This window comes from Panthera uncia (assembly GCF_023721935.1).
Source record: "Panthera uncia isolate 11264 chromosome C1 unlocalized genomic scaffold, Puncia_PCG_1.0 HiC_scaffold_4, whole genome shotgun sequence".
Classification (NCBI taxonomy): domain Eukaryota; kingdom Metazoa; phylum Chordata; class Mammalia; order Carnivora; family Felidae; genus Panthera; species Panthera uncia.
In genome coordinates this window covers 76,907,545-76,930,834 of record NW_026057585.1, presented here as the reverse complement: position 1 = coordinate 76,930,834, position 23,290 = coordinate 76,907,545, and the positions used below count along the sequence as shown (strand labels likewise).

The window sequence follows — 23,290 nt, the reverse complement described above, 5'->3', positions numbered from 1 at the left end:
TTTTTTGGGACAGAGAGAGACAGAGCATGAACGGGGGAGGGGCAGAGAGAGAGGGAGACACAGAATCGGAAACAGGCTCCAGGCTCCGAGCCATCGGCCCAGAGCCTGACGCGGGGCTCGAACTCACGGACCGCGAGATCGTGACCTGGCTGAAGTCGGAGGCTTAACCGACTGCGCCACCCAGGCGCCCCTCCTGTGCCTGTTCTAAGTGCAAGGGCCACACAAATGATCGAATGGAGTTTTGGTGACTGTCCTCGTTATCTCCATGTTACGGATGAGCAAACTGGCTCAGGCTACTGAACCGACCTGCCCAAAGCCCCCGTCCAATGGGGGTGATTCAGAATTCAACCCCACGTCGTTCTGAAGTCCAGACTCTTTCCACCACAAGGAGCTGCCTCTTTGCACTGACCTGTCTGACTCACTGACCTGGGTGCATGGCCCACAGCCTCCCTGGCAGGACGCTAACGGGGCTGTTTTATGCCTTGATCTCTCCTGGCATTTCTGGAGTCACAGGATGCTCCTGTGGGATACAGATGGGAGATACCCCCTCTCTAACAAGCAGGCAGGCTCCCTGCAGATGGGCCCCAGATGGTGGCATTATCTGAGCAGTGGGATGGAGGCAGGGGAGGGGTACTGGGAGAGGGTGGGGGCCAGGCTTGGCCAGCCAAGTGTTCGGTGGAGAGCATGGCCCAGCCTGGAGGGACAGTGCCGTGTAGGTTCAGAGCTGCTGGCCTGTGACACGTTTGGCCAAAGTTGGCACCACTGGCCCAACCCTGACACTTAACTTTTCCCCTGGATCAGGGATCAGTGCCTGGTAAATAGTGGGGCAGTCTCTGGGCTTGTCGGGACTTCTCGGGGACAGGAGTGCTCCTGGCTGGGTCTTCACCTTTGGGCGCTGACCCCATCTGCAGACCTGAGCTCCCGGAAGCTCTTAGGTGGCTCTCTCTCATCGCCCACCCTTCGTGCCACATGAGGCAATAAGAGTTGGGTGCAGTCAGGAGCCTGGCCCTCTGGCTCTGCCTCCCAGCTCACCACTGATTCGCTGTGCAACGTTAGGCAGGTCATTCAACCTCTCTGTTCCCAGGTTTTCTCACCCGTCAAACGGGACCAATAATGGTGCCAACACCATGGGATTGTTTTGAGGGTTGCATAAGTTAGTGTGTGAAACACTTTGCTCAGTGTTCGGTGCATGGGGAGTGCTCTATGGGCATCAGCGGGCCTTACTATTAACACCACCCACCCGGCCCCCAGCGCCGTATGGGTCTCACTAGTTTGTTCAACCCGGATGTCAGCTGGATGTCTCCTTGCTCTTGTTTTTAAATTTTTAATTTATTTTTGAGAGAGCGCGCGAGAGAGAATGAGAGCATGGGAGGGGCAGAGAGAGAGAGAGGGAGACAGAGGATCCAAAGCAGGCTCTGTGCTGACAGACAGCAGCACGCCCGAGGCGCAGGCTCGAACTCACGAACCGCGAGACGGTGACCTGAGCTGAAGTCAGACGCTCAACAGACTGGGCCACCCAGGCACCCCACGGATGCCTCCTTGCTCTTGCATTTGAGTTAAAACTGGGGGGATCTTCCCAACTCCTATGGCTGGGGGAGGTCCGTGACTTCTCTGGGACTGCCATGAGATCCGGGCGCCTGGGGTCTCTGGTCCCCACCACGTCACCTCAAGCCCACCTGGCTGAAGAATTCAGGTGGTTTTCACAGCCTCGCCAAGCATTTCAGGAGAGAGAGCGATGGGGGTGGGGACGTCACGAGGCCCCGCTGGCCACATGGTGCCATCTCACTGCCCATCCTCCCGCCTTTCTAGTCCCCCCTCCCCCGCCCCGCTCCTCCCTCTGTTCAGCCAGGATGCTTCTCCCTGAGTCATACCAGGCGCTACCATTTGTCAAGCACTGGTTGTGGGCCAGGAACCATTCTAAGCACTCTGCAGTCACCTCATTTAAACCTCATGCGATGTCTGTGACTATACGCTTTTCCTAGCCTCATTTTGAGGGGCAAGGAAATGGGCGACACGCTCGGCCCAGGCAGTGGGGCCCCGAGCCGGGGGTCCAATTGTCTGCTGCACTGCTTGGCTTTTCTGGAAACCCTAGCTCTGGGCTCCGGGGCTGAGCTGATACCCACGTGAGCGCTCTGACTTGTCCCTTTTTCACTCTGTCTGTCTGTACCCACAGGGAGGCAGGCAGGTGCATAAGAAAGAGGATGAGCTTTGGTGCTGCTCAGACGGGAGTCCTGGGCCTGGCTCTCGGGCCAGTCACCTCGCCTCTTGGGGCCTCAGTTTCCCCTCCTGTGAAGTGGCTTAATGATAGTATACAGGTTGTCGGGAGGGTCAGCATGGGTGACCATATAATCAGCCTCTCTGTCCTCAGCTCCCAGCCTGGGTCACGCCAGAAAGGGCGTGTTGGGTCACATTTCCATGTCTTCAGGGCTGGCTTCTGTCTATGCTGCTGGCCTACGGTACGGTCTTTCTTGTTCTATCCCTTTCTCATTTCTGTCTCTGGCTGAGTCCTCTCTCACAGTGAACTCCCGTCTCCCTGTGTTTGGGGTCTCCAGGGGCAGAGGGGCTGCTCTCCCCACTGCCTCCCGACCCCCCTGCCCCACAAAGCCAACCTGAGGACAGAAGGAACAGGCTTGTGGGGGACAATCTCTGAGCGGATGGGTGTGCCTGGCCCGGCCCGCCGCAGGCCGAGAGGACACGGGCAGATGACCCGGGGCTGGGCCGTGGCGGGCATCTCCCGGTGGCATGAGAGGTAAGCAAAAGCTCCTGTGCCCACAATCCGCCTAGTTCCCTCTGTCGGCCCCGTGGCCACCTCCCCGAGTAGAGCTGCGGAGTCAGAGGGCTACGGGGCTGGGAGTCCTCATTTCCAGCCCCAGGCCCGAGCGGCTTTCTCCAGTCTGTTCTTTCCACTCCTCTCCCATCAGGGTGGTCCCTGACCCTCCCCCACTCCTCTTTCCCCGTCTCTGTCTCTGCTTCCCCACCTGCCTCCCCTCGCCGTCTCTCCCTTCCCCGTGCCCCTCTGTCTCCGCCTTTCCCATCCCCAGCCACAAAAACATGCTGACAGTTGCTTCTCCGGGAGGCGTGAAGAGAGAGCTGGCAGCTGAGGAGCTGTGGAGGGGGCAGAGCCAGGAGCCTGAGGGGGGGGGGGGGACGTTCGGCATTCGGGGTGGAGAGCGGTGGTGTCCCGGCCAGCAGCCCCGGGAAGAGCCGCGGGGTCCAGTAAGGTCAACGCTAGGATAGCACTGAGGTCTGCAGGGAGCTGGAGGCAGGGCGGATAGGGGGTGAGGTTCTGAGGACGGGGTGTGTGCGCGTGTGTGCCCGCATATGTACGTGGGGGGTGGGAGTGAAGCCTGCAGGTTCTGCTGCTTTTCTGCGTCTTGTCCCTGTCCGCGCTAGCCCACCTTGGGCCTGGCCACTAACACATGGGGCCATAGCAGATGGCACAGGAGACCGGTTCCTGTGAGCCGTGGGGGCAGCAGACAGGAGAGGCCTGCGGGTTTGGGAGCAGAAGGGGCCCAGCGTGCGTTACCGCGCCGTCAGTGATGCCAAGGGGCTGTGGAGGAAAACTGGAGGAGCGAGATCCTTGGATCTCCTGCTCTCCAATGCCATGAGCACGCTCCACGGCACTGAAGCTGTGACCAGAGGGCCAAGGGATCAGTCATCCCGCACTCTTCAGTGCCAGGGAGCTCACCGCTCACAGAAGCAGCCCGTTCTGGGTTTGGAAACCGGTGTCTCCTGGAAAGAACAGACAGAGTGACAAATTCCTATTCATCCCTCAAAGCCCAGCTCAGATGTACCTTCTCATGGGAAGCCCTTCACCGCTCTCTGCCTAGAGACCTGCCGTGGCACCGAGCCCACCATCTGGTAACATTGCTGTACCTTTGTGTCTTCTTTATGAAACGTGCAGCCCCTTGAGGGTAGGGCAAATATCTGATTTACCTCTGTGTCCCCAGTGTTCAGCATGGAGTGACCCAGAGTGGGTTCTGAGTCACACAGATCCTTGGGTCACTCACACTGGGCCCGAGGAGTGGGGTTGTGTGAGCAACATGCTTCAAGCCCCGGGGTCCCTAGGACTCCAGGTCTTGGTTAGTCACTTGTGAGCCCTGGGGACTGAGGGCCCATTCTAGGTATAGCTGGCCCCGGGACCCTGGGATGGACCCTGGGATGGCGGTGCTGGGAACCCCATTCTGAAGGGAGGGATGGCCCTGACAGGAGACCCTGCCGTCTGAGAAGGACAAAAGTGGCCCGTAGGCAGAGTGTGTCCCTTCACCCTCCAAGCTGGCTTGTCACTACAAACCTGGATGATGTCTGTCTGTCCTTCTTTAATTCAGTTCTAAAGTGATTCCTGCACCCCCAATCCTGTGTCTAACGAACCTGACATTCAGAGAAAATGTCTTCGGGAAAGGTCACCAGAGGGAGGTGGCGTTCTCGCTGACAGCACCTGTCCTTCCGGCACGGGCAGACTCTCCTTCAAGACAAGTGCCCGTGCTCCTGTCCCTCGGAGCTGCCCCTCCCCACCAGCTGCCTCTGCTCCTTCAACCCTTCATCTGGAAAGACATGGCTCAGGACCCGCCTCATTTGTCTGTTCATGGTCCCTACTGGCCATTGAGACACAGGGACGACTCCGATCCCAGCCCTACCTGGCAGGGCACCCGGGAGGGCAGATCCTGAGATTATGGCTCAGGGGCGGGAAAGAGATGAGGCGGGCAAGGGAGGCAGACCCTCGTGGTGAGACGTCACATGCCCTGCGCTCAGAAGTTTGACCTTCGTCCTGAGGACAATGGTGAGTGACTGAAGAGTTTAGGCAGGGAGGGGCCCCTGGGTGGCTCAGTCGGTTAAGCTTCTGACTCTGGCTTTCGGCTCAGGTCATGAGCTCACAGTTCGTGAGTTTGAGCCCCGAGTCGGTCTCTTGTGCTGATGGTGTGGGGTCTGCTTGGGATTCTCTCTCTCCCTCTCTCTCTCTCTCTGCCCCTCCCCCGCTCATGCTCTCTATCTCTTGAAATAAATAAATAAACTTAAAAAAAAAAGAGTTTAGGCAGGGAGACGTTGGTCATGTCTGTGTCGCAGGAGGACTGCTCGGGCTGCGGGATAGAGGATGGGTGCAGGGGGGAGGTGAGAGGTGATGGGGCCCCCTCGCTTTTTGAGAGTTCTTCTTTAGATCCTATTTCCTTCTGAGAGTGTGCTGATTACTCAGCACCACAAGCTGGGGAGCACCTGCCATTGTGCTCCCATTACCGATGGTGGTGGTGGGGACGTTTTGGATGACAGGCTGCGCTTTGTCTCAGAAGGTCATGCCTGACCCCCCATTCGGCGTAGTTGTAATCTTCGCTGATTGCTGGTCACGGATTTGCCTTGCAGCCGTCAGCTCTTGGTGTTCCTAGAGAGTTAATGGGGCTAGAATTTGTTGTCCGACATCGTGGTTCAAGTCCGTGGGAACTGGGGCACCAGGCTTGGATCTGTCATGCCTCCGGTTCCTCGTTAGTAAACCGGGCACGGCGGTAGCCCTCTGCCCTGCACGCCCAGGACGGTAGTGAGAAGGACCCGCTTGTAAATGTGCAACGTTTGGCTGACGTGTTTGTCGTGTTGAGAAGCTGTTAACCCAAGTGCCGCTCCCAGGCTCTAGGAGGCCATACGGTTAGGAATGTGTGTGCTTTAATCTTGGCTTTGTGGTTTCCTCACTGCCTGTCTCAGCCTCAGTTACTTAGTTTATAGCAAGGGGGTCATGGTAGGTGCCTACCTCAGGGTGTATTGAAGCGAAAGCTCTTTTCAAACCACAGCTGTGGACGGGGCGTTCCTTCTTTTGGGAAAGGGACACAGGTCTTGGAGCGACACGTCCTATGACTCGATGGCTGCGTTTGGAGCGCAGATTGGCCGCCCCCTCCATCCAAGGGCGTGGACTCCACGGGTGGCGTGTGACCTTGCCTCGATCCGTCGTAGCAGGGGCTGTGGCGCCCTGCCCAATCCCCCAGCCGTCAGTGCTGTCCTTCTACAAGGTCCCGCAAGCCTCCGACTCTCTTGCTTTGCACCAGGTACAGGCTGGAGCTGGTGCCGCTGAGAGCAGCCCTCAGCTAGCAACGGATGCAAGGTGACAGCTAAACACGGCTTCTCTGACCCTTGGGGGGGCCACCCGTGAGGCGTGTTCCACACCGTCTCCCAGGGGTGTCCAGTGCCACCGAGCCCCGGGTGCCCACGGTGACAACCCGTTTGTTAACACTCTCTGTACTGGCTCCCTTCCCTCCCCCTGTCATCCCCATCCCCTTAGCTTTGCCTCCTGGGGGCACTTCCCAAATGAGCCACTCGTACCCAAATCCTCAGCTCTGCCTCTTGGTGAACCCAGTTCGGGACACCCGAGATGGTGGGGGGGTGAGGGATATGCTTCCCCCCGGAAACAAGGGAAGAGATGCGAGGAGGCTTTTGAGAGACGGGGGGTCCGAGCAAGATGGCGAGCACCCACAGGCTTAAAGACGAAAGGTGGCGACGAAGCATTACCGGGAACGGCTGAGGTCAAGAGCACTGGTTGACTTCTAAGTCACATGCTGTGCTGTGTAGCCACTGTCATGGTCCTCAGACCTCCAGGAGAACTCACTCGGGTGGAACAGCACGGCACTCACGGTTGCTTTGCGGAATCAAAAGGAAAGGCTGCAGCGTTCTTTGGGTTAGCTCGGGGCAGAGGGAAGACTCCAGTGACGGGGGTGGGGGGGGGGGCGAGACCCAGATGAGACAGAGAATTCGGCCGCGTGATGTCTAGGAGAAATAGAAGTCCCTGCAGGTATTGTTGGGGTTGCGGTGCCCCCCACCACCTGTGGCATACATGCTGGGGCCATTTTGCTTACCTAGTAAGAGCAGGGTGAAGCCACAAGATTGGACAACGTGGGGACACCCAGGTGCCTGCCAACAGGAGGTTATGTGCGTGAAGCACCCAGCTCAGTGCTTGGTTCACCCTCATCACTCAGGAGACGGTAGAGAGGGCCCCTTCTGAGCAAGATCGTATGCTGTGCCAAGCAGGTGCTCCAAGAACATGAAAGCTTGGCCTCATAGAACCGGATTTGAAATAGTTGGGCCAACCCGGCGGGCTGAACCCCAACCCATCCCCTGTCCTCGCCAAGTGCCTGGGGATCCTCTCCATGCCTCACTTTCTCCTTTGTTAAGCAGGAAACTCCAGCACAAAATACATGTTCTTTTGGTCGATTTTCTGGACATCCTTCATTTGGGAGCATCCAAATCTCACACTCTGGGGGCATTTTATTTCTAATTTGTGGCTAGACATATATAGCCACAAATAGGACTGCCGGTGAAAGTTGCTAAACGACCAGGAGACAACTATTTTCTGTTTTTCCTTTTGTCTTGAAGTTGTGGTATCTTCCTGCCCGCCACAGGGCCTTTGCACACACCGTTCTCTCTGCTCAGAATGCCATCCTGCGGACACCACCCCTCCTTGCCAAGTTAATTCCTACCTGTCTTTTGCGTCTCAGCCCGGGTCTGGCTTATGAAGGAAAACCCTCCTTGATTCCGGGTTTCCTCTCTTACGGACTGTGTTCTTTCCCTCAACCTCAGCCTATGTGATTATGTGAATGGTGCCCGTGAGCCAGGAAGCACTACGAGGCAGGAACGGCGTCTGATTTTCTCCCTATTGTACTGCCAGCACCAGCACAGCTGGCCCAGAGAAGGTGCTCATTAGATATTTGCTGAAGAAATCAGTGGAGATATTTTTAGTTCCAGGGTAAAGGGGTAAACTTGGACCTCATCTGTGGGTTCCAGGGCTAATGGGGCCTCTTACGAGCCATCCCTCTGCCCTCTGCCTCCAGGTGAATCATTGCTTAAAATGCAAACATTCCCAAGTCCTGGCTCAGCTTCCCCCCTCCCTACCCGTGTGCCTGAGGAGCAGTAATTGTGCGGGGATGCAAGTGCTCATTACATGAACAGAGGGCAGTGTGGGACATAAATCTAGAAAATTGAAAGGTAAGTGTTCTTTGTTCTCTCTCCCTCTTTCTCTCTCTCTCTCCTCCCCTTTCCTCCCTTCCTCCCCTCCTCACTCCCTCCCTCCCCCTCCTCTCTCTCTCTCTCTCTCTCTCTCTCTCTCTCTCGTCTCTCTTTCTTCTATAGGTTCTTCTCTGAGCTTTCAAATGCTAATGAACATGGTGAATCCCCAGGAGGGTCTGCTCTGTAGCATGTCCCAAGTGTGTTTGATCCTAGAATTTATTGATTCATCGATTTTTTTTTCTTTTTCTTTTTCTTTTTTTTTTTACAGAGCAAATTTGAGATTCGTGTTTCACAAGACATTCTTGGAAAAATACTGACCTACAGAGTTAAGTCCAAGTTTCTTAGCTTTAAGTTTAAGGTCCATAAAGACCTGGGTCCTGTACGTCTCAGTGCTCCCCCTCCCTCTCCAGTTACTCCGCTCTAACCACACAGGGAAGGGTGGTTTTCCCATCACCACATACTCTCTCATGTCTCCATTCCCTCTGTCAGGATGTCAGTAACTCTGTTGTCTGCTGGCTGACCTCCTGTTCAAGACCCAGACCAAATATCACCTCCTCCGTGAAGCTCTCCCTCACCCTTCAACTGTGTTCCCAGAGCCCCTGATGTATCCTTCCACCATAGCATGGCCATGATTGGCTATAAGGAGCTGTAGTGTTTCTGACCTCTTTTTAAACTCCCCGGGGTCAAGATCAAAGTCACGTATTCACAGTCGTGTCCCCAGTGATCAACACAGGACCTATCACATTATTCATGAATAATGGCATGAATGAGGGCTGAAACGGAAATGTTTCCAGTCTTTAGAAGGGTGGAGACAGAGATGGCCCAGCCTCCCTTGCCAAGATCTGCAGTGAAAATCTCTATACCTCCATCCTTGTCTTCTGCTTCTATGGTTAACCCCATCCTGGGCAGCTGGAAGTGATATAGTCCATTCTGGTGAGCTTTCCTTTGGCTCAGGGGTGGATGCTGCACACAGTGTTTGCCCTAATCAAGGTTATGGGTTGGATTCTTCTGGTCACTTTGGGGTCTTCACCGAACTTGGCCTCTCATCGACACTGAACAGAATTGCTCACTCTCTCCTTGAAACATCATCTCCTCTAGGCTTCTAGGACACCACATCCAGCTCTCCAGTCCTTCCCCTTCCCCCGCCGGACCTCCAATTGTTGCGGGGCCCAAGGGGCTCAGTCCTGGGCTCTTCTCTACATTCTCCCCCAGGACATCACGTCTACTCCACTGGCTTTGAGTAGCACCTCTGTGCTGCTCTCTCCTGTCCTGACCTCACCCCTGAGATCCAGGTGCATTCACCCAAAAGCTCCACTGGATGTCTGAAGGCATCCAAACCTCCCAAGGCCAAAGGGGGATCCTTGGTTTGCCCTACCCCCAAATGGCTTTCCTCTCTGGTCTTCCCATTCCAGAAAATGGCCCCATTACTCACTTAGTTGTTGAAGCCCAAAACCTCTTAGCAAATGAATCTGTCAGTAAGTCCTGCATAGTTTATTCCTAAATATGGATACGATCTGCCCCTTTTGAACCCTTCCTCTGCTATTGTGCCACCACGAGCTCTCACCTGGACCATTGCAACAGCACCCACACTGATGTCTCCGCTGCCCCATCTGCCCTACACTCCTTCCCATTGCCACAGGACAACCTCATAGAGTTCGTGAAAGAGTGAGGGCTTTGGGGTCAGACGTGGGTTTATGTCCCGGTTCTACCACGTATGATCTGTGTGACCTTGAAGGAAGGACTCAACTTCTTGGAGCCTCAGTTTCTCATCTGTGAAATAAATATTCAAGCAATCAACTTACTTTGGAGCTGAGGTGTCTCTGGAGCCTTCTTTCCTATGGTTAAGATGATGAGATAGAGCTACAGTGTAGACTCCTTGAATTTGATTTCACCAGGAAAACACAAAGTCAGACTAAATACCCGGGGAGAATTGCATTTAGAAATATGTGTGTGCTAATTTTTGTGACCATTGTAATTGTATCTACTAAATGTCAAGCCCTGCTTTGGGTAATTTACATACATTGACATATGAGGTTTAAAACAACCCCGTGAGGATGCTTGGCTGGCTCAGTGTGTAGAGCATGGGACTCTTGATCTTGGGGTTGTAAGTTCGAGCCCCACGTTGGGTGTAGAGATTTCTTAAAAATAAAATCTTTAAAACAAGAATAAATAAAACAACCCCATGAGATATACTCATGCAGGAGACTCAGAGTAGTTAAGTAACTTGTTCAAAGGCACACAGCTGCTAAATAGCAGGGTCAAATTTTTGAACCTCGGTTCCATTCTTTGACCCTAAAGAAGCTGGCGCTTCCCACACAGAGGTGGTCTCATTCAGCAGAGGGAGCCCTGGACTTGGAGTTGGCCCTGGGTTCGAGTCTAGGCTCTGCTGCTCAGAGAAGTTGCCTCAGTCAAGCCACTACATCTCTCAGAATCTCTATTACCTTGGGGCGTCTGGGTGGCTCAATCGGTTAAGCATCCAACTCTTGGTTTTGGTTCAGGTCATGACCTCGCAGTTCGTGGATTCAAGCCCCACGTCAGGTTCTGTGCTGGCAGCACGGAGCCTCCTTGGGATTCTCTCCCCGCGCCCCCCCCCCCCCCACCGCTCATGCTTGCACTCTCTCTCTCTCAAATAAATAAACTTAAAAAAAAGAATCTCTATTACCTTGTGAGAAAAAAAACATGAAGACAATAGCAGTTACCTCCTTAGGTGGTGTGAAACCAGATGTGATATGGTGTGCTAACGTGTTCCACAAACTGTAAACACGTGAATTATTATTTCCCCCCTCGGTATTTGTGAGCAATATGGGTCAGAGAGGCTGCTTTTGGGGGCCCCCGTCCTGCATCCTGGAGTGCATCAGCGTCACCGCGGTGTCCCCTGCCTTGTGAGCCGGGAATCTCACTTCTGCTCACCCTCCCCTTAGCTGCTATTATTTTCTTGACTCCGTTTCTCTCTTGAGCCATTCGTCTCTCGGTCCTTATGTTCCATTGTTCCAGCCTCCTGGAAAACCTGCCTAGAGGCTCTCACTTGTAAGACAACATCTGCCTATCCAACTCCCAATTTGTGTTACTGTATTATTCTCACTCAAGGGAAGACAGCCGTATTCTTAGCCCCCATGTAACAGTAAAGTTTTTGTTTGTTTCTTTTTGCATTTCCAGAGATGTTTCTTATTGGGATGGGGTTGTGAGAGGCTGCCTCTGTTCAGACCCAGGGCTTCCTCTGCTTCCTCATTCGGGTCCCTGGGACGTAGCCCCCAAACCTACCCTGACCCCAAGAGTTGAGCGCATGATGGCCTGTGGCCAGCAGGGGGCAGCAGAGGGCAGCAGAGTATGACCTAGAAGGGGCTGGCAGAAAGGACGCGTGGTTGGTTCTGTCCCTGCTGGGCCAGGGGCTCCAGGGGAGCCAGACCAGGGTCTGGTCACTGGGTCTGCCCTGCTCCGAGTCTCTAGGCCACACCCTCTGGGCTGGCCTGGAATAGACAGCAATGAAATGGGAACTGTCTCCAGAAGGCTGGTGGAAAGAATGCATCTCTAATAGGGTAAGGGAAGGCTGGTTGCAAGTGACAGAGATTCCACCGGAAATAGTTAAGACGGCTTTCATGTTTTATTCTCCTGCAGATTGGCTCCTTCCAGGAACGGGAACCATGGTCACCAGCAACTCCTGCCTCACGTGTTCCCTGATTCATCGTCTTCCTTTGGTTCTGATTGGCCAAACCTCAGGGGGTGACTTATCCTCTGGAGTTGGGTTATGCCCTGCCCATGTGGCCGGGGGGCGGGAGCGTCCTCTGACTGACAGCCAGGGCTGCATGCTGGCCTGGGGGAGGAAGGTTCTCCAGATGAAGGGCTTTCTCTTAGGGGGGCATAGATGGGCACTGAGCAGACACAACAATATGCATCTGCCATGGCCACGGTTGTGTGTGACAGTGTCCCTTTGGTACAAAGGCACCCGCCATTTCTCAGATTCACGAGCTGACCTTCAGGGCCCAGGTTAGCAACCTTCGTCCCCAACCCCCTTTCTGAAATGAAAGGGTAGCATCCCAGGAGGACGACAACCTGTCTCTCCACCTTAAGTCGCCCTCCCCTCTGATCATGTGATGAAGGGGTTACCACGAGCAACAGTCTTAGCTGGAGGGCATGAGAGGAGAGGAGGGGCCTGACTACCTCACTGAGGTCTCAATGAAGATCTGAAGATCGGCAATAAGGGATTATTACAAATGCTCTGCTCAAGATGCATTGTAAAGAGTGATTCACTCTGTGCCCGACATTTCCTGCTAGCCCTGAAAGCTAAGCAGGGGCTGCCTGTGCCGCAATAAATGCCACTATATGAGCATTATTAGTGGTATCTTCTGATCTGCGGGGTCATCTGGTGAAGCATGGGGGGCAGAGGGGTCCGTGCAGGCTGGAGGAGACCAGAGCAGTGTCCTGGAGCCCCCCTGGAGGACGAGGCAACCGAGGATGGGGACGGTGTGCCACACACCTGGGGCAGGCTCCGCCATGGGTCCCATGGCGGGGTGGGGGCAGGGGGCAGACGGGACTCAGGGGATCTGGCCAGATCATTGGGCAGTTTTCACCCAAATTCCTTAAGTGTGTAGAGTATCTGCCATATTTGTTCCCATTTCACTGTTGAGGAGGTGGAGGCTAAGAGAGAAAATGATTTGTTTCGATTCCCAAAGTCAGTGGTCAAAGCTAGGATGGGGTCCGGGGCTCCTGATGCTCAGACCAGGTCACACTCTCTGTTGCCTGGAGGGTAGAACACAGGCGGCTGGAAGGGGGAAAGAGAAGGCAGCTGCTGGGATGCGTCCCAGACATCTGGGGACGGAGGCCAGTCTGTCCCGCAGCACCCTGGTGGGATGCACGAGGGGAATTCTGTAAAGTGAGTCATTGGGATTGCTTTAGTGACAACGCTGACTGCCGAATGCTACTGGAGCAAATGGGTGTGCTCCCGTGGATGACTGCATTCCACCTTCTGGCACCTTCTTCAAGTCCAGACCTCTCTCCTGAGCTTCCAGTCTGCATGTGCACAAGGACATTCCCTTGAGGAGCTCTCAGTCCTCTCTGTCTCCTTGGATCTCAAGCTCATCTCTCTTTCTCCATCCCCAAACCGCTCCTTCTCCAGGACCCTCCACCTCAGTGAATAGGACCATCTTCCCCAAGTCATTTCAAGTCAGAGCCCCAAGTGTCACCTTCAGTTTCCACTCTCCTCTTCCCCACGTCCAGCCGATCCCTGGTCGCCTGGACTCCTCTTCCCTAGTGCCACTCAGATGCATCCTGGCCCGGGTCCCATCCAAGGGACCCAGACGACGGAGGCTGGTGTGGCTTCTCCAAGCACCTCTGGGGAGGTCTCCTCTTGCCGGGGCTGAGAGTGAGGCATGACGGGAGATGCCCCCATCGAGGGAGGGGCCAGCAGACTTGGCATCCTTTGGGGAGGGGAAGTAGGCATGGAACAGAACTGTTGACAGACTCCGGGCTGCTATATTGGGAAGATCTGACAACACACACAAGGAGAGAGTGAGGGCGTGTTGACGGCTGGTGAGAGGCGCGGGGGCCGGCTGGGGACGTGTCGCCACCACCCACGCAGGAGGAAGTTGGGAACAGATGGCTTGGGACCCGTGCCAGCCTCCTGAAGAGTCGTCCGCTCCCTCTCTCCCGGTGCTGGCACCTGCCGAGCAACTGGGGAAGGGACTGCCGCGTTCTGAATGTGTGTCCCGAGATGAGAGTCCAACTGTGCACAGAGAGGCCTCCCTACCATGTGGCCTCAGTTTCCCCAGCCCATCCCAAGCCATCCGACCCTAACATCCTGCACCTTTATGTTCCCCTCCTGTGTTATCTCCTCCCGTCCCCTTACCTCCGAGGCTCCCACCGTCTTATTCCATCCCACATCCCACAAATGACCCACAAGACATTTCTTCCAGTTGCATTTCGTGGTATCTCACCTTGAGTGGATGTGAACAAGAGAAAGAGGTTCGTGTATTATTTTAGGGCTCTGCGCCCCATGCTGGTTTGGGACCCGCTAAGCACTAGCACAGGAGTCGGGCAGATAGAGTCGTGGAGAGGGTGGCTCGGAGGACAGTGGTCTCGCCCCTTCTCCTGACTTACCCTCCAGGCACAGACAGACCTGGACAATCACAGGCCTCTTCTCCAGGGGCAGCCCCGCGGGGTTAGTCCACAGTCCGGATTCCTTCTGCCCGGTCTCCCACTGGACAAATCATTCCCTAGGGCGATGCGAGGGATATCTGTAGTTGAGTATCTCTGGGCACACGGTGGATTGAAGCTCCTGGCGGAGCAGACCTGGCTAGGAGGGGAGAAGCAGAAGTGCCTTGTGAGTGTTAGCGCAGCCCCGCCCCGCCCTCCACCGCAGGTGACAGAGGGGTTGAGGGGACCGCGACTTGCCTCCCACATCACTGACTGGGTCTGAGGAGGAAATAAGAAAATGAGAAGTAACCTCCTTGTAAAGTGCCTGATGTGAGCACTCAATCCATCAAGCCCGTGTCGGTGGTTTGGGGGGAGTTGAAATGCCGTCTCTACTTCCTTGAATTATTTGAGCGGCTGCTCTGCAATGCCCCCCCCCATCTCCTGGATCCTCTGAAATGGGATCCCCATTTCCACTGGAGCTGTTGTTCCTCCCGAGGCAAGGGGGCGGGAGGGGAGACAACGGATTCCGAGAGACTGGCCAGCCTCAGCCCCCCATCTTCTCCTCCCCTCAGTGAAGGGTGGTCATCCGTAAGGGACAGGGCACCTGCTGGGGCCGAGTCCACGCTGGCCCCTACCTTCCTCCCTGGGCTCCCCTCCCCTCCTTGCCTCAGCCCCCTCCTTCATGCTCACATGGCCCTTCCCACTCCTCCTGGGAGGGGGGGGGGGTCCCACCCTTCCTGGGAAGTTCACACGGACCCTATTCTCTGAGAAACTGCCGAGGGGACCTTGGCAATCAACCTCCTTTGTAACTCCTTTTCCGCTATGCCTCTCAAGTGACAAGGTCATGAATGCAGTCCAGAGACTTGGGACTAAGCTAGCAATTACTGAATTCCTGAGGGGGAGGACCTGAAAAGCACTTGAGTGTGTGTGTGTGTGTGTGTGTGTGTGTGTGAGTGTGCTCGCGCGTGTCCGTATGAATGTGTGTGAGTATGTGCATGCATACCCGGGGAGTGGGGCACAATCTGTGAAGGACTCTAAACAGACCAGTTAATCATACCTAGAAGTAACCGGGTGATGAGAGCGGATTCCTGGAACTAGCTGGCCATTCAAGTTTTGGCTCTGACCGTTAGGAACTGTGTGGCCTTGGGCATGTCAGTTCACCTTGTGACTCCACTGTCCCCACTCCCGTGGGCGCCACGGGTAGATGTGACTCCTTGTTGGGGGCAACCAATGACATCAGGGCGGGGCAGGAGCCCTGGAGAGTCAGGTGCTGCATGATGGCCGTTGTCATCAGCAAGTGGCAGTTGGGACCCCCATCCCCGCTGACGTTCTAGAAGACAGCTCCACCAAGTGCACAGGACAACCATAGGGCTTCAGGCTGGGGATGTCTGGAGGCTCAGGACTTCCACAAGCAGAGATGAGGGTGGCCTGGAGGACATTTCATGGGAGGGCAGAGGCTCACCTGGAGGTTGGAGGGTTGCGAGGGCAGCATCTAGCGGTAGGGGTTCCTGCGTCTCAGGAGAGGTCACCTGGACGGGAAGATTGGCCAAACCAGTTGCAGCCCAGGCTGGCGAGAATGGAGAGCTCAAATTGGCCAACCCACCCTTTTCACAGATGGGCACGCTGAGACTTGGAGACGGGCAAAGACATAGAGCTGCTGCAAAAGGAACTGGGGCAGCTCAGGTCTGAGCTCCCTGTCTCCACTTCCTCTAGTTCCAGAGGCCTTGAATGTCCAGCTAGAGCACTGGTCCACCTTGCTGCCCCGGGAAATCACTGTTGCCTCTCGAGCTGGGGAGTGTGGCTGAGAGATGATAGCAGACAGACTGGATCAGCTTCCCTTGAGTGTTGGCGCCCCTTGGACACCACTGGGAGCTTCTGACTGACGACGCTGATAGGCTGGAGTCGGCTCAGGATGCTGGGCTGAACCGTCAACTCGCATCTAGATGGGAGGCCCCCGTCCTGACTGCATGTCGGGGTCACCTGGAGAGCGGAACAAAGTGCCCTAGGCTCTCCCAAGCCCGCTCTACAGGTGATTCTTCCCCAGCCAAGCTGCTGGCCATCAGGGCTCCATGGGGCCATCACACAGTCCCCTCCAGAGCCAGGCCTGGGGAATGGGTTTCCTGAGAAGAGCATGCCGGAAGCGTGATTTGTTACAGCTGAATTTCCATGGGAACAGGAAACCCGTGTCAAATGCCCCAGCCGGTCCCTCCCTTACGCACGTTTCCAATCACGTGCCACTGACCTGTCTGAAGCGCCTTACCCTTGGGCTGATTCTAATGAGACAGCACGCCCCACCGTCCCCATTTGCTGGATCCCTAACTACCGCTGCCTTCGGGATGGTCATTAGCACCTCCACATTAATATCTCCCGTGTCCATCACGGCAGTGATTAGGGTCTGCGACTTGCCCGCCGGCTCCGGCTCCGGGGGTGTGGGGCGTCCCTGGGGCCTGGCTGCCATGCCCGGAGTGGGTGGGGGCAGCAGGGGGACAGGCCAGCTTGTTAAATCTAATTACCTGGCTGCAGACGGTGGGCCTGAGCCCTTCTGAGAGCCGCCCGGCCCACCGCCTAATCCTCTGCCTGCCTTTCGCCATAACGAGCCTGTGCCACCAGCTGCCGCGCGGCTAGATGGGACTGAGTTTAATTGCTACCCCAAATGTCAGCCCTTTCAAACCCACAGTATTTCATCACTTACCTTTAAAGAAGAGGGGAAAAAAAAAATCAATTTGGACCGTGAGTTTCGGCAGCAAAGCCTGCAGAAAGGGCTGCCCAATTCTTCAGGAGAGCTGTTCTTTTCATTAAAATAGCTATTTTTAAAACTCTCTCCCTCTCTCTCTCTCTTTAACACGAGATGAAAAATCCCAGCTACAAGGAGAAACCCTTTCATGAGGGAATAATAATATAAAAAAAGAGTTTAAAAAAGCCCACTTCTAAAATGGGTCCTTTTTTTTTTTTTAACCTCTCAAAGGTTAAAAAAAGAAAAGAAAGGGTTTTATTCTCAAAGGGCTTTCACACCTGTGATCTCATCCACTCTCAGAGCAGCTGGGGGGTGTTGGGGGAGGGCAGGTGTCATTGTCCCCATTTTACGGATGAAGGAATGCCCCCAGAGGCTAAGGAGTTGCTGGGGGCGGGGCGGGGGGGGGTGGGGCGGTGGCTGTCACACATCTATTCAAGCACCAGGAAAGAGGATCCCCACTTTCTGTTCCCCAGGCTGGCCTCTTCCTCTGGGTCCATCCGGTGCTGTTGCCAGATACACCCACCTCCTAAATTCAAGCTATTTACCTACTAGTCAGAAAGTACAAGTAAGGGGCATAACAAAACAACAACAACAACAACAACAACAACAACAAAAACAACCAACCCCAGAGACCCATTGGAGTTTAACACTCATTTAACTCTCCGTGAGATCACAGCCATCCTTTCTTCCCTAGGGAGAATTTCCCCCCTTTCCTTTCAGAAGAAAGGATGTAATTCTTTTGGAGATTACATTCCCCGGAAACTGGTTTCTTAAGCTCCCGCCTGAAGAAGTGTTCCAAAGTCTGCAGACTAATTAACCCCATTGTTCAGAATTAATCACCTCAGGAATATTTGGAGTCAACAAGAAATGTATCAATTGGGCTCTTAATAAACCTAATGAAACGACTCAACATAAAGGCATATGAAATAGACTGAAAACATTAGCATAAACCACCGACCTCCCCCGAGCTCTTAGCAGCACAATCTTAATTGACACTTTATTAGCACTGAGAATTGCTATCAATTTGGCAAATCCCCCCACATTGCCTACTGAAGTGATAGACGTTTTTTTTTAAAAAGAGAAAAGGGGGGTGGGGGGAAGAAGTGACTTGGAGTTCTGGGAGCACGGAGACAGAGGAGACATCGCCTCCAAGTCCCGGCTGGAAACGGAGTGACCTTCCCCTCACTGGTGTCCAGCCGAGGCAGGGGTCTGCACCACCGGTCCCTTCAGGGTTGAGCAGCTGTCACGGACACACAGCTAGAAGCAGCCCCAACCGTCTGCCTGGATGGTTTGCCAGCATGGGCGCTCTGCAGGGTTTGGGGTGGGGAGTCTGGGCACAGGTGGGAGTGGAAGAAGGGGTGAGTCATGAGGAGACTGGAATCTTCCTTGGGCTTTAGCTGCCTCTGGGATGAAACATCTGCTTCCAAACATTGGGGACTGTTTCTCGTCCCACGTTCTCTAGTCCCTATTAATTTCTGATAATTCTGCCCCGAGTTTGGGGTAAATGTCAGAGGGGCTCCAGGTTCTCCTCAGCAATCCCAAATTAACAATGAGCCAGGACGTCAAATCCCCTGAGGTTTTTGTTTGTTTGTTTGTTTGTTTTCTTTACTTTAACGGACTTGACACGGTTTGGTGTTTCTGTCCTGGGTGTCTGTGACCACCCTGACATCGATGATCTGCTTCTCACCTTCTTCCTCCTTCTCCTTCTCTCTTTCCTCTGCCTGTAATTCATGAGACATGGTTTTAGGGCTCAGCCCAGCTAGGCAAGGTGGCCCCACATGTTTTGGAGTGGCTCCTGCTTGCTTGGAGCGGCCAGAGGGGAGGAAGTCTTGAAGAACACGATGCTGTCCCAGACAGGGCAGAGACAGTGGCAATGTCCAGCCCTTGGACAGAGAATTGGAGAAATAAAAGGGAGACAGCTCCTGCTTGATTTGAGACTGAAGGGGAGTCTGGCAGTTCCTGCATAAGCCCCCAACTTGGCTTGAGCTTTACATTGTGCAGCTATTACGGGTACGGGCCCGGGGCCACACTGCCTGGATTTGAATCCTGGCTCTGCCACACCTTACCGATGTGACTTTGCGTCGGTCTTCTCATCTGCAAAACGGGATAGTAACAGTGCCCCTCTAAAAGGATTGTAATAAAGTTTGCGGGGTGCCTAGACGGCTCAGTCGGTTGAGCATCCGACTCTTGGTTTCGGCTCAGGTCATGCTCTCACAGTCTCGTGAGTTTGAGCTCCGTGTCTGACCCTGTGCTGGCAGCTCAGAGCCTGCTTGGGATTCTCTCTCCTTCTCTCTCTGTACCCTGCCCCCCGCCCTCACCACCCTCCCCCCCACCCGTGCCGTCTTTCTCCCAAAAATAAATAAATAAACTAAAAAAAAAATACAAAGGGGTTGTAATAAAGTTTGAGGAAGTAAGTGCAAAGCCCTTAGACTGGTGCCTGTCACGAAATAAACACTCTACAAATGCTCTGCTCTTGTTAGCGAAAAGGAAACCGAAAGAAAGCGTGGGCGAACATTCACCGACCATTCATTACATGGTGTCATGAAAGCCCAGGGCGGAGAGGATTGTGAAAGGGAAAAGTCAACAGGGTCGAACGCCCCAGATTGATAAGATGCTGCCTGGGGGTCTCCCACTAAGGCCTTGGTGACCACTGGATCCAGACTGACTGAGATCTGATGTCAGACTGATCAAGAGCACACACGCCGTCCCTCACATGCATTATCTCGGTTCATCCTCACAGAATCCTCTAAGGCAGGCACCTTATTTACCCTCACTCTATACACAAGGGAGCTGAGATACAGAGGGGTGAAGTACTTGGCCCACGATCACATAAATGTAAAGGACAGAAGTAGGACTAAAACCCAGGCAGTCTGGATCCAGCTTCTGTAACCTCAACCAGTTAGCCATGCACTGGCTGGGACTTCGTGCTTCAACTTGGAGAGAGTAACATCAAAGGGCTCAGTGGTAACTGTTTTTCTCTAGAAACCGTGCCAGAGCTCGAATCTGGGAGCAGAGGACACTGACTGGGTCTTTCTCTGAAGCCCGTTTACGTCGTTCTAGTGTAAACAGACTCGAGCTAATCGTGCTATAAAGCATCGTATCAGTTTCGACGGAGGCTGATAGGCACGGAGGCTTCTTTAGGTCACTGTGATCGGCGTGCAGAAAGATTTTTAGAGTGCCGTGGCACTGTCTGCCCAGGGGCACGTGCCCTGCTTTGCCCAGGCTATGTGGACTTCCCCTACGGACACTCTTGCTGGGACGTCCCACGACTTTGCCTCACTTCTTTTCGCCTGAGTAATTAGTGTCCAAAAGAGCTGGGCTGTCGTGTGGTACTCTGCCAGTGGCTGTCAGCATCCAGGACAGGCAACACCCTACTTTGAAATGTCCTTGAACCGCGATCTGAGCAGGAATATGTTTGCCCACTTGGGTTACACAGAAAGTTTTCAAAATTAGACAGGGGCGCCTGGGTGGCTCAGTTGGTTAAGCGGCTGACTTCGGCTCGGGTCATGATCTCGCGGTCCGTGAGTTCAAGCCCCGCATCCGGCTCTGTGCTGACAGCTCAGAACCTGGAGCCTGTTTCAGATTCTGTGTCTCCCTCTCTCTGACCCTCCCCCGTTCATGCTCTGTTTCTCTCTGTCTCAAAAATAAATAAACATTAAAAAAACAAAATTAGACATGATCTGTCCCTTCCCTCGCAAAGACCCTGATCTTGCAAAATTTCCCTTTCTCCTTCTCTTCGTCTCTTGCTTTAAATGTGATCCCGGAACAATATATTCATTCCCAAATAATACATTGTTTAGTTTGATTTTCTAAAAAATACTACAGCCGAATGGTCTTTTCAAAATGCAAACCTGATCAATCAATGTGATACACCGTATTAATAGAATAAAGAACAGAAACAAAATGATCATCTCAATAGACACAGAAAAAGCATTTGATAAAATCCAACACCCTTTCATGATAACAATGCACGACAAACTAGGAATAGAACTCTCTCAACCTGATAAAGAGCACCTATTAAAAACCCACAGGTGACATCACACTTAATGGTTAAAGCCTGCGTTTTCCTTCTAAGATCAGAAATGAGACAAGGATGTACGCTCTTAATACTTGTATTCAACACTGTATGGAAGCTCTAGCCAGGGCAACTGGGCAAGAAAGTGAAAAAAAAAAATGAAGCAAAAGGCATTCAGATTGGAAAGAGAGAAGTCTATTTGCAGATGATGTGATCTTACATGTAGAAAACCCTAAAGAATCCATAGAAAAACTCTTAGGATGAATAAGGAAATTCAGCAAAGTTACAGGATACAAGATCGATGTGAACACCAGTTGTATCTCTATATACCAGCAATGGGAAATCTGAAAATGAGATTAAGAAAATAATTCCATTTACAAGAGCATTGAAAAATAGTAATAAATTTAACCAAGAACGTGCAAGAGTTGCGCTTTGAAACTTAACTGAGTGGAAAGACATCCACGTTCATGGACTAGAGGACATCATGTCGCCAAGATGACGTGGCATTCCCAAGCAAACTAGAGGCAGTGCATTCCTAGTAAAATCCCCACTGCCTTCTCGCTCTCTCTTTTTCAGAAATGGACAACCCGATCCTAAAACTCCAGGGGAGACATGAGGCGCCCCAAATAGTGAAAACAATCTTGGAAAAAGAAGGACGGAGAGGACCCACAACCTCCTATTCCAAACCTTACTACAAAGCTGCAGGAATCAAAATATTGTGGTGAGGCAGAAGGATAGACATACAGATCAGTGGGAAAGAAGGGAAAGTCCAGAAATAATCGTAGACATCTGTGATTTTCGACAAGTTTGCCAAGATCGTTCAATGGGGAAAGAAGACACTTGCTTCTTAGCAAATGGTGCTGGCTCGGACAATGGCAATCCACACGCAAAAGAATACATTGGTAGTCCTATTTTACACAATATTAAAAGGTTAATACAAAACGGACCCAAGACCTCACTGTAACAGTTAAAACTATAAAACCCTTGGAAGGAAACAAAGGTGTGCATCTCAGTGACCTTGGATTAGGGTCTGGTTTCCTTCTTTCTTTTTTTTTTTTTTTCTTCTTCTTCAAGTTTTTATTTCAATTCCAGTTAGTTAACATAGTGTAGTATTAGTTTCGGGAGTAGAATTCAGTGATTCGTCGTAGACAGACAACACCCAGTGCTCATCCCAACAGGTGTCCTCCTTAATGCCCATCACCCATTTCACCCATCCCCCTCACACACCCGTAGGGTCTGGTTTCTTAAATGCGACACCAAAAACACAAGCAACAAAAGAAAAAAAATAGACAAAGTAGACGTCAACAGATTAAAACATTTGAGCGTCAAAGGACACTATCAAGAGAGTTGAAGAGACAGCCTACAGAATGGGAGGGGATATTTGCAATTCATCTATCTGACAAAGGCCTGGTAGCCAGAGTATATAAAGAGCTTTTACAATTCAATAGCCAAAAGACAACCCAATTTAAAAATGGGAAAAGGGTTTGGATAGATAGGTATTTCTCCAAAAGAGATATGCTAATGGCCAATGAGCACACAAAAAGATGCTCAGCATCATTAGTCGTCAGAGAAGATAAAAATCAAAACCGCAAGGGAGCATTTTACACCCACTGGACGACGATGTAGAAAACGAAATGAAAAGGACAAGCGTTGGCAAGGACGTGGGAAAACCGGACCCCCTCGTGTGTTGCTGGTGAGAATGTGGAAACGGGGCAGCCGCTGTAGGAAGCAGTTGTGCGCGTCCGCGAAAAGTTAGAGTCGCCACGTGACCCAGCAATTCCACTACTAAGTACGTACGGAACCGAACATACACGTTTCCACAAAAGCTGGAACCGGAACGCGTATAGCAGCAATACTCAGAATAGCCGCAAAGCGGAAAGAGCCCAAACGTCCATTAACTAGTGACGGGGTCCACAACGTGTGGTCTAACCACGTCATGGGCGATGTCTGACCATAAACAGGACGGCGGTGCTGACGCGTGTGGCGACACGGGGGGCCTTGGAAACGTGACGCTCGGTAAAAGAAGCCTTCTGCAAAAGGCTACGTGTTGTCTCCTTCCACTTACGGGAAATGCCCGGAATGGGTGATTTCACAGAGACAGAAGTAGATGATTCGTGGTTGCCGGAGGACAGGGGGAGGTGGGCTTTGGGAGTGACTACTTACTTAACGGGTACCGGTTTTCCTTTTGGGGTGAGGGAAATGTTCTGGAACGCAGATAGTGACGATGGTTGTACAACACTGTGAATACACGAAAAGCCACTGAATTAGACATTTTCAAATGGTGACCTTTAGGTCGTGTGAGTTTTATCTCAATAAAAATAATTGCAAAAAAAAAAAAAAAAAAAAAAAGCAAACCTGATCATGTCAGTCCCAGCCTGAAATCCCTTCACTGGCTTCCTGGCGTGACCTCGGCTGCTCCCCACCATCCCCTCGGC

The 23,290-nt window shown here is 52.9% G+C and overlaps 1 protein-coding gene across 1 annotated transcript in view; it reads right to left on the bottom strand.

Moving 5' to 3' along the window:
- CSF3R (colony stimulating factor 3 receptor) overlaps window positions 1–23,290 on the bottom strand; it is a 475,591-nt gene that overhangs the window by 186,749 nt on the left and 265,552 nt on the right. The window lies entirely within an intron of this gene.